Source organism: Panthera pardus, unplaced genomic scaffold, assembly GCF_024362965.1.
Source record: "Panthera pardus isolate Hobbes unplaced genomic scaffold, ASM2436296v1 HiC_scaffold_1, whole genome shotgun sequence".
Taxonomy (NCBI): Eukaryota; Metazoa; Chordata; class Mammalia; order Carnivora; family Felidae; genus Panthera; species Panthera pardus.
The window spans coordinates 87,343,323-87,352,990 of record NW_026526654.1 but is presented as its reverse complement, the minus strand read 5'-3'; the positions used below and the strand labels follow the sequence as shown (position 1 = coordinate 87,352,990).

Below are 9,668 nucleotides of genomic sequence, written 5' to 3'. Positions count from 1 at the left end.
GCCTGTTAAGCATGATGGAATTCAGCTCTTCTCGAGGCCGCCAGCCTACCGATTGCAAGAGAAACCCCAGGGTAGAACAGATTCTGTGCTGTAGTTACTTACGATGCCATTCCAGCTCCTCCCTTGGCCAAACCTTTTTCTGACTCTCTGTCCTCAAGGTGAAATGGAGACAATATTACCATGTAACTTTCAGGGTTGCTGCAGTATTACCAACTCCACCGAGTTAATAAGAACACCCTTAGTCCCCTCGTTAATAATTAATCAAATCATTATTAATTAATACTCTTAATTAAGTGCACCCTTGTGGTCCCCGGGTATCCTGTAAATTCTCAACAAATGTGAGATATAGGACGAGATTTAAGATCAACTTGCTCTCTATTACTTCACTGATCATTTAATTCCAGTTTTCTTATCGATTACTAGTCCATTAGAAAATTCAGCCTACGTGTCAAAATACCATCCGACAGAGTCAAAATATCATAGATATTTAAAATATTAACAGATGCTCACGTTTGTAAGGGTAGAAGACAAAACTACAGGATTTTTCAGCCAGAATGAGACCATTTTTCTTGTCTTCCCATGATTCCACACTTGGCTCTAAGCTTTAACCTAGTCCAATTAAGCATTTATTGAGGATGCCCGATGCGTATCCTTTAATTCACTCCCTTAATTATACTGGGAATCATCAGGGGCCATACTGGGGTTGCAAGCTGAGGTGGGGACCCCTGCATGCATGTCACCAAAGTCCTGGCCTGTGAAATAGCAGACTTACATTTGAACGAAACGCAAGTAAAACTTTTCACCTGCTTTACTGCCCATGGCAACGTGAATGCGAGAAGTGGACATGGGGCGGACACCATATTCGAGGTCGGTCGTGCTCCCCTAACACCTTTTTGCCACGACACCGGAGACTGCACGCTTCGCAGCATCCTTCTCTCGGGTCTGTGTTTCAAGCCCACGGTCCTCGCTTGTCCACGGACGACCAAGCCCATGGCTCATGGGGAGTGCGGGTAAGGGCACGTCGCTGCCAGCCTGCCCTGCCATGGCTGCAAGCCCGAATTCTCCCCAGCGGTATTGACACCCAGCGACCAGTGTCCCAGCTCCTTCCTGACATGGGTATGGCTACGATCGCAGTACGTGTGACTATGGCCAATACAGCAGTAGCCACCAAAACCAAGCAAATACTTGTATTGGTTCATTCAAAAATTACATCTACCATTCACTAAGCCCTTGGGATGCAGCAGTGAAAAACCAGATGGGTGTCTTTTTTTGTCGTGCAGCTCACGTTCCAGGAGGAGGAAATAAACAACCATGTACCTACTGAGTCGGGCGTTGCCACAGAGTGTAAGGAAATCAACGGGGTCAGAGAGACACGGGCGCACTGTGTTGGGATAGGATTCTCAGGAAAGGTGACATTCCAGCAGCGGTTAGGACAGGGCGAGAGAGCAAGCCATGTGGCTCTCGGGCGGGAAGAGTACGCGCCGGGCAGAGGGCGAGCAAATGCAGAATCGTGTTGGTTGCAGTCTGCTCGGGTTGCTCAAGGCAAATCAGGGAGCCCAGCATAGCCGGGGCGGGCTGTGGAAGGAGTGGACGGAGATGAGAACACGTTGTGTTGGGCACCACGGGACAAGGTCAAAATACCGTCCTATAGCGTCAAAATGTCAGAGGCATTTAAAATATTAACAGACGCTCAAGTTTGTAAGTGTAGATGACAAAATTACAGAATTTTTGAAAGGGAATCAGACCATTGTTACTGTCTTCCCATGATTCCACGCTGGTTCTAAGCTTTAATTTAGTTCAGTTAAGCATTCCTTAGGGATGCACTAGCTTTCGCCTGGAGTGAGATAGGGAGTCCCTGAAACCAGATGTTGAACAGAGAGGTGGTAAGATCAGACTTAAGTTTTAGAAGAATCTTCCTGGTCGTTATGTGAAGAACAGATTTGAGAGGCTGAGGGCAGGAGCAAGGATGCCTGGTTCATTATATTTACGTCTCCCGCGGCCTTCTATGTTGGGTGCTTACGAACCCATTCGTCTATCTACACGTGCCTCACCTGTCCCATTTATTGAGTGCCTGTGTGCCGGGCATCACGCTACTCGTAAAGGACCATAAAGGTGGTTCGGCCCGGTTCCTGTGACTAAGGACTTCTAATTTAATGGATGACACTGTTAAAAAATAATGCACAGACTATGGGCGCTAGAATAGAGGGTTGTATGAAACATTACTGGAGGAATAATCATTTCTATTATTATCCCTTTCTAGTCAAATAATTCCCATTATTACTCCTTTGAGGCAAGAGAAGAAAACCGGGGCTGTGCACCAGGAGGTGCCAACAAGAAACAGAAGGAAAGAGAAGGTTCCGGTAAGTCGCCCAAGGGCCCGTGGAATGTAGCCGTGCAGGCTTCGCCTGAACAGACCTGTCCACATTTGGAAGTTAATACCTAGCAAAACATAATATAGGCAGGGTGGAAAAAACAAAGAGAAAAAAAGGGAAAGAAAACACAACGCTTGAGGGATTGCAGATCTATGCCCCTGCTTTCCCCGCAGGAGCCTGAGAAAGGTTTTAGAAAAGGATTTATGTCCTAACAGGTTCTGGAAGACCTCTGTGAGATAAAGCCCCACTGGAAATCCAGGCTGAGAGGAGCAGTCAACAGACAGGCTTTCCTAAAAATGAATATTTGACAAAATTGAAGAAAGGTCACATATTGAGCGTGAAGAGGACAAGTGTTTCATATTGATAAAAGGCACACTTCATCAAGACGTCAAAAAAACATTAAGGACTAAACATAGCATTGAAATATAGACAGCAAATATTTTTAAACATACAAAAAGAGAGGCTGGCAAACTAGATCCGAGGAGGGAGAAGGAAAAATCCCTCTCAGAAAATGGCAAATAACCTGGGGGAAAAAATGACAGTATTAAGAATTCGAATATCACGAATATTCAGCGTGCTGCGATAGATATGTAGAGAGAATCGTGTAACAAACAAATAGAAAATACATTCTTTTCAAACACCACAGGACACTTGCAATGATTAGCCAGATGTTAGGTTACTAAAAAATTCTAAAGGAAAAAGTGCTCAAGGCAGAAATTACACAGCCAAGTTCTGATTACAATGTTACAAAACCAGGCAGTACACAACCAAAGGCTAGCCCCAAAGAGACTTTCCATGGAAAAAAAATGTCAAACCATTCTTCTAAATAACTCAAGACAGGAAAACTCAACATTAAAATTAACAACTATTCAGCAGTGAGTGGAAATAAAATACCATACATTGAAACACAGAATTTGGGCAAAGCATTAATCAAGGCAAATTTGACTGGGAAGGCATGTGTTAGATACAGTATTTAGAAAAATGGGAAATAAGTGAGCAGAGGAGTCAATTCAATAGAGAAGAAAAAAAGCAACAGTCTAAGCCAAAGCAAGGTGCATCAGCCAGCGATGAGGGGTGTAGGCTCTGATTCCAGGAAACCTGCCTCCGACGCTCCCCAGCTCTGTCCTGCGTGGAGTTTTCTGGCCTCTCTGTGCCTCGGCCTCCTCATCAGCAAACCACAGGCTCTTTTAGTTTTCTTAAGGGATTAAGTGAGATAGTAGAGGTAAAATTCTTAGAGGGCCTGACTTAAAGTAAGCATCCAATAAATTTACGCTTCTTTTAAGAGGAAGACAACAATATAATTCAATTAGCCAAGGATCCGTTTTCTAGTGGCACAGGTGCAGCAAGAGTGGGTTCCATTTCCTGTAAACAAGGCCCCTTTACTGAAATCTTTGATCTTCCAAGTATGCCGGGGTAGAGTGCCCATTGATGTCAGAGCAGTCCAGAACACTCCAGCAATGATGTACATTTAGGGAGACATTAGGGCCAATTCTGTACAGATCCTTTCAGAGGCTAGGCAGGGAACATACCCATTCTAGCTCGTTTTATGAAAGCTGCAAAACCTTGGCTGCAAAAGTGGAACAGGACACTATAATATTAAAAACTAGGCTGATCTCCTATATGAACATACATGCCAAACTCTTAAAGTATCTGCAAACCGAACCCATTTATACATAAAGGGTAATATGAGTGACCAAGCTGACCTTACTTTAGAAACACAAAGTTGGCTTCTCCTTGGGGGAAAAAAAATCAAATAATGCACTTTATAAAGAAGAAAATTAAGTGGAATAAAATAGAATAAGATAAAGGATAAAATTCATAGGATCTCAATCTATGCAGAAAAACATTTGAAAAAAATTCAACATTGATTGTTAAAAGCTCTTAGCAACTAGAAATAGAAGGAAGTTTCTTTCGTCTGAAAGAACATAACTATGAAAACATTATACGCAATGGTGGAATGCTTTATACTTCTATTTGAGGTTGGGAAACAAACTGGGATGCCCATTATCTCCCCTTCCATTCACCATTGTATTGGAGATCTTAGCCAATGCAGTAAAGCAAGAAAAAGAAATCAGATACAGTGATTGGAAATGCAGGAGTGTGCCTGGGTGGCTCAGTCAGTTAAGCATCTGACTCTTGATTTCAGTTCAGGTCATGATCTTGCAGTTCATGGGATCCAGCCCCATGTCAGGCTCTACACTGATAGCTCAGAGCCTGCTTGGGATCCTCTCCCTCTCTCTCTGCACCATCCCCCTTTCTCTCTCAAAATAAATAAAAAGACTTAAAAAAAAGAAATGCACGAATATAATCATCTTATGTAGGTAATATGATTATGCACACAAAATCCAAAACTATCCATAAATAGTTACTAAAAGGAATATTTGAGTTCAGTAAGTTTATTTTATGTAAGACCAATATTAAAAATTAATTTTTTTCTAAATATCCAAAACAAAAGAATTTTTTTTAACTTTTAAAAATAATTTGAAATAGGGGCGCCTGGGTGGCTCAGTGGGTTAAGCATCCGATTTCAGCTCAGGTCATCATCTCACAGTTCGTGGGTTCGAGCCCCACGTCAGGCTCTGTGCTGACAGCTCAGAACCTGGAGCCTGCTTCCGATTCTGTGTCTCCCTCTCTCTGTGCCCCTTCCCTGCTCATGTTCTGTCTCTCTCTGTCTCTCAAAAATAAATAAATGTTAAAAAATATTTTAAATAATGTGAAATAAATCTAATTGAATGTGGAAAGCTTCTACACAGAAAATTATAAAACATCAAGAGAAAAAACTGATGTAGAAGAATAAAAGATATATCATGGTCATAAATTGGAAGAGACAATATTGTAAAGATGTGAATTCTCTCCATATTGATTTATAGATTCAATGAACTATCGTTCAAAATCCCTTTAGGTTCTTTTATGAAATTGGCAGCTGGTTCGAAAACTTATGTGGGAATGTGAAGGACCGAGAGTAGCCAAAAGAGAAGAAAAGGGATGTGCCCTAACAGACATCAAGATTTATTTTTAAACTATGGTAAATAAGGAGTCTGGCACTGGGTGCAGAGATAGGCAGACCAATGAGACAGAAGTGAGAGACCCCAGATAAACCCACACACAGACACTTGATTTATGACACAGATGGTTCTGTAAAGCCCTGCATGTGGCCTTCTTGACAAACAGAACTGGGAAAGTCTATGTGTATCTATTGGAAGACAGGAAATAATCTCTAATCGCATCTAATCACTCAATCTAACAATGTAGAAGTTTCTCATCCCTTTATTAAAAGCAGTTTTCACTTAGCATAACACTCTCCATTTCCATCCACATCGCTACAAAAGGCCATATTTCATTCTTTCTCACTGCCAAATAGTATTCCATTGTATATATAAGCCACATCTTTATCCATTTGTCAGTTGATGGACATTTAGGCTCTTTCCATAGTTTGGCTATTGGTGAAAGTGCTGCTATAAACATTGGGGTACAAGTGCCCCTATGCATCAGCACTCCTGTATCCCCTGGGTCAATTCCTAGCAGTGCTATTGCTGGGTCATAGGGTAGTTGTATTTTCAATTTTTTGAAGAACCTCCACATTGTTTTCCAGAGCGGCTGCACCAGTTTGCATTCCCACCAACAGTGCAAGAGAGTTCCCGTTCCTCCACATCCTCGCCAGCATCTATAGTCTCCTGAGTTGTTCATTTTAGCCACTCTGACCGGCGTGAGATGGTATCTCAGTGTGGTTTTCATTTGTATTTCCCTGATGATGAGTGATGTTGAGCATCGTTTCATGCGCCTGTTGGTCATCCAGATGTCTTCTTTAGAGAAGTGTCTATTCATGTTTTCTGCCCATTTCTTCACTGGATTATTTGCCTTTCGGGTGTGGAGTTTGGTGAGTTCTTTATAGATTTTGGGTACTAGCCCTTTGCCCGATATGTCATTTGCAAATATCTTTTCCCATTCCGTCAGTTGCCTTTTAGTTTTGTTGATTGTTTCCTTTGCAGTGCAGAAGCTTTTTATCTTCATGAGGTCCCAATAGTTCATTTTTGCTTTTAATTCCCTTGCCTTTGGAGATGTGTCCAGTAAGAAATTACTGCGGCTGAAGTCAGAGAGGTTTTTTCCTGCTTTCTCCTCTAGGGTTTTGATGGTTTCCTGTCTCACATTCAGGTCCCTTTATCCATTTTGAGTTTGTTTTTGTGAATGGTGTAAGAAAGTGGTCTAGTTTAATTCTTCTGCATGTTGCTGTCCAGTTCTCCCAGCACCATTTGCTAAAGAGACTGTCTTTTTTCCATTGGATATTCTTTCCTGCTTTGTCAAAGATTAGTTGGCCATACTTTTGTGGGTCCAATTCTGGAGTCTCTATTCCATTCCATTGGTCTATGTGTCTGTTTTTGTGCCAATACCATGCTGTCTTGATGATTACAGCTTTGTAGTAGAAGCTAAAGTCTGGGATTGTGATGCCTCCTGCTTTGGTTTTCTTCTTCAATATTACTTTGGCTATTTGGGGTCTTTTGTGGTACCATTCAAATTTTAGGATTGCTTGTTCTAGCTTGAAGAAAAATGCTGGTGCAATTTTGATTGGGATTGCATTGAATGTGTAGACTGCTTTGGGTACTATTGACATTTTAACAATATTTATTCTTCCAATCCATGAGCATGGAATGTTTTTCCGTTTCTTTGTGTCTTCTTCAGTTTCCTTCATAAGCTTTCTATAGTTTTCAGCATAGAGATCTTTTACATCTTTGGTTAGGTTTATTCCTAGGTATTATATGCTTCTTGGTGCAATTGTGAATGGGATCAGTTTCTTTATTTGTCTTTCTGTTGCTTCATTATTAGTGTATACGAATGCAACTGATTTCTGTACATTGATTTTGTATCCTGCGACTTTGCTGAATTCATGTATCAGTTCTAGCAGACTTCTGGTGGAGTCTATCGGATTTTCCATGTATAATATCATGTCATCTGCAAAAAGTGAAAGTTTGACTTCATCTTTGCCAATTTTGATGTCTTTGATTTCCTTTTGTTGTCTGATTGCTGATGCTAGCACTTCCAACAGTATGTTAAACAACAGCAGTGAGAGTGGACATCCCTGTCGTGTTCCTGATCTCAGGGCAAAAGCTCTCAGTTTTTCCCCATTGAGGATGATATTAGCTGTGGGCTTTTCGTAAATGGCTTTTATGATGTTTAAGTATGTTCCTTCTATCCCGACTTTCTCGAGGGTTTTCATTAAGAAAGGATGCTGAAATACGTCATACAGAGAAAGACAGATACCATATGTTTTCAGTCTTATGCGCATCCTGAGAAACTTAACAGAAGACCAGGGGGGAGGGGAAGGAAAAAAAATTTAGAGAGGGAGAGAGCCAAACCATAAGAGACTCTTAAAAACAGAATAAACTGAGGGTTGATGGGGGGTGGGAGGGAGCAGAAAGTGGGTGATGGGTATGGAGGAGGGCACCTGTTGGGATGAGCACTGGGTGTTGTATGGAAACCAATTTGACAATCAATTTCATATTTTTAAAAAAAGCAGTTTTCACTACAGAGTGCCCAGGAAACAGTGATCAGCAGCAGCCCCAAAATGAGAGAGATGGTGGCACTAATGGCCAGCGACCACAGCTGCCGCCAGCAAGCCTTCCTTCCTTGGCACTCACAGTGCCAAGTGTCCCCACAAGCATCACCATCATCAAAACCATGGCTCTGACACCTGGCACCTGGCCCCGCCACTCTCTGGGCTACTGAAGTGGCCTCTTCACCAGTCATGGTGAGCAACCCAGCCACTCAAACACCTGCAGCTGCCCAGGTGAGGATGTCCATCTCTTCTGCTGTCCACACGTCCACCCATCCTGTCATTTAGGTGCACACATCAGGGACTATGATAATGGCCCGGCAAAGCCAGGTAGCGACCACGCTGGTGGGTGGGGTCATCAACGCCACCGCCCTGGTGAAAAGCCCCATCTCTATCCCCGGAGGCGGCGCTCTGACTTGCAATCTGGGCAAAGTGACATTGGTAGTCCGGATCAAAGGGTCCCCGTCAGCTGGGACCGTCCTGAAGCTGGGGACCTCGGCAGATGGCAAGCCCACCACCGTCATCAGTGGCATGAGAGCCGGTGGGGCTGGGACTAAGCCCATCATCCTGGCCATTCCGGCAGGCCAAGCCCAACACAACACCATCATCGAGACCATCCCCATACCAGCCACAGGCGGGACCAGCAGTCTTGACATCAAGTCCCTTTTCACCACCATCATCACCAAGGTGATGACTTCAGGAACAGGAGCACCCACCGAAATCACTGCTGCTGTTCAAAATGCCCTGGCCATGAGAAGCACGGAGTGACCCAGGTGGTGCTAAAGAGGGTCCCTGGACAGCCAGGCAGGCACTATCCTCTGCTCCGTGCCCGTTGAGGGATGTTCACCTGGTCACGACTGTCACCGTCTCCACCATCAAGCCAGCCGTCACCGTGTTGATCACAAAAAGCGTCCCAGATGTCACAACCCTCGGCAGAGGGACAGGCAGCATTCCCACCAGCCTTGCAGAGCTGCGGGCCACCGCACCGGAGCCTCCCTGGCCCATCACTACCTTGGGCACCATTGCCATCCCTTCAAGCCAGGTGATCAGCCCCCACTGGTGTCACCGTGCTGGTTGCACAGACCACGGTGATGAGGCTTGGTGGGCGCACCATTCCCACCATCACCATGCAGCCTATCTCCCAGCCTACCCAGGTGCCTCCAATCACAGTGCCCAGGGAGGTCAAGTCCAGCCTGTGCATGACCTTCCTGTGTCCGATCTAGCCTCGCCTACGACACAACAGCCCATGGCAGGTCACCACGGCTGACTTGGTGCAGGGTAACATGTAGCCCGGGACGGTGTCACGTAGCCTGGCACTGAGATGCCGGTGGGCTACAACCCACCCTGTGAGACCCATGAGACAGGCACCACCTACACCCCCTCCCCCACCACTGGGGGTTGTGGGCAAGCCTGAGGGTAGGTAGCAGCTAGCTTCCTGCCCACCGCCCCTGTGAGATGCACCAGACCACTTCCATTGGTACCACCATATCAGTCGGCCCTGGTGCCCTGCTCCCTGATACTCTCCTCTCCCACAGGACCCTCAAGTCCAGCTTGAAGGTGGCAGCACGACTTATTGCTACCCCCAGGCCAGTGTTTCACTGCCAGCTCCTTTCTGGACACAGAGGGTATGTCTCAACCATCCTGTGAGACACACAAGACAAGCACCATGCCCATGGCCATGACTGTCACCTCCAACATAAGCTCAAACAAAGATCCCCCACCATCTGTGACCAGGGACGGGTGGACAG

At 44.7% G+C, this 9,668-nt stretch overlaps 1 pseudogene; it reads left to right on the top strand.

Moving 5' to 3' along the window:
• The first annotated feature begins 729 nt into the window (after positions 1–729).
• On the top strand, positions 730–9,187 carry LOC109265825 (host cell factor 1-like; annotated as a pseudogene).
• Positions 9,188–9,668: the final 481 nt, after the last annotated feature.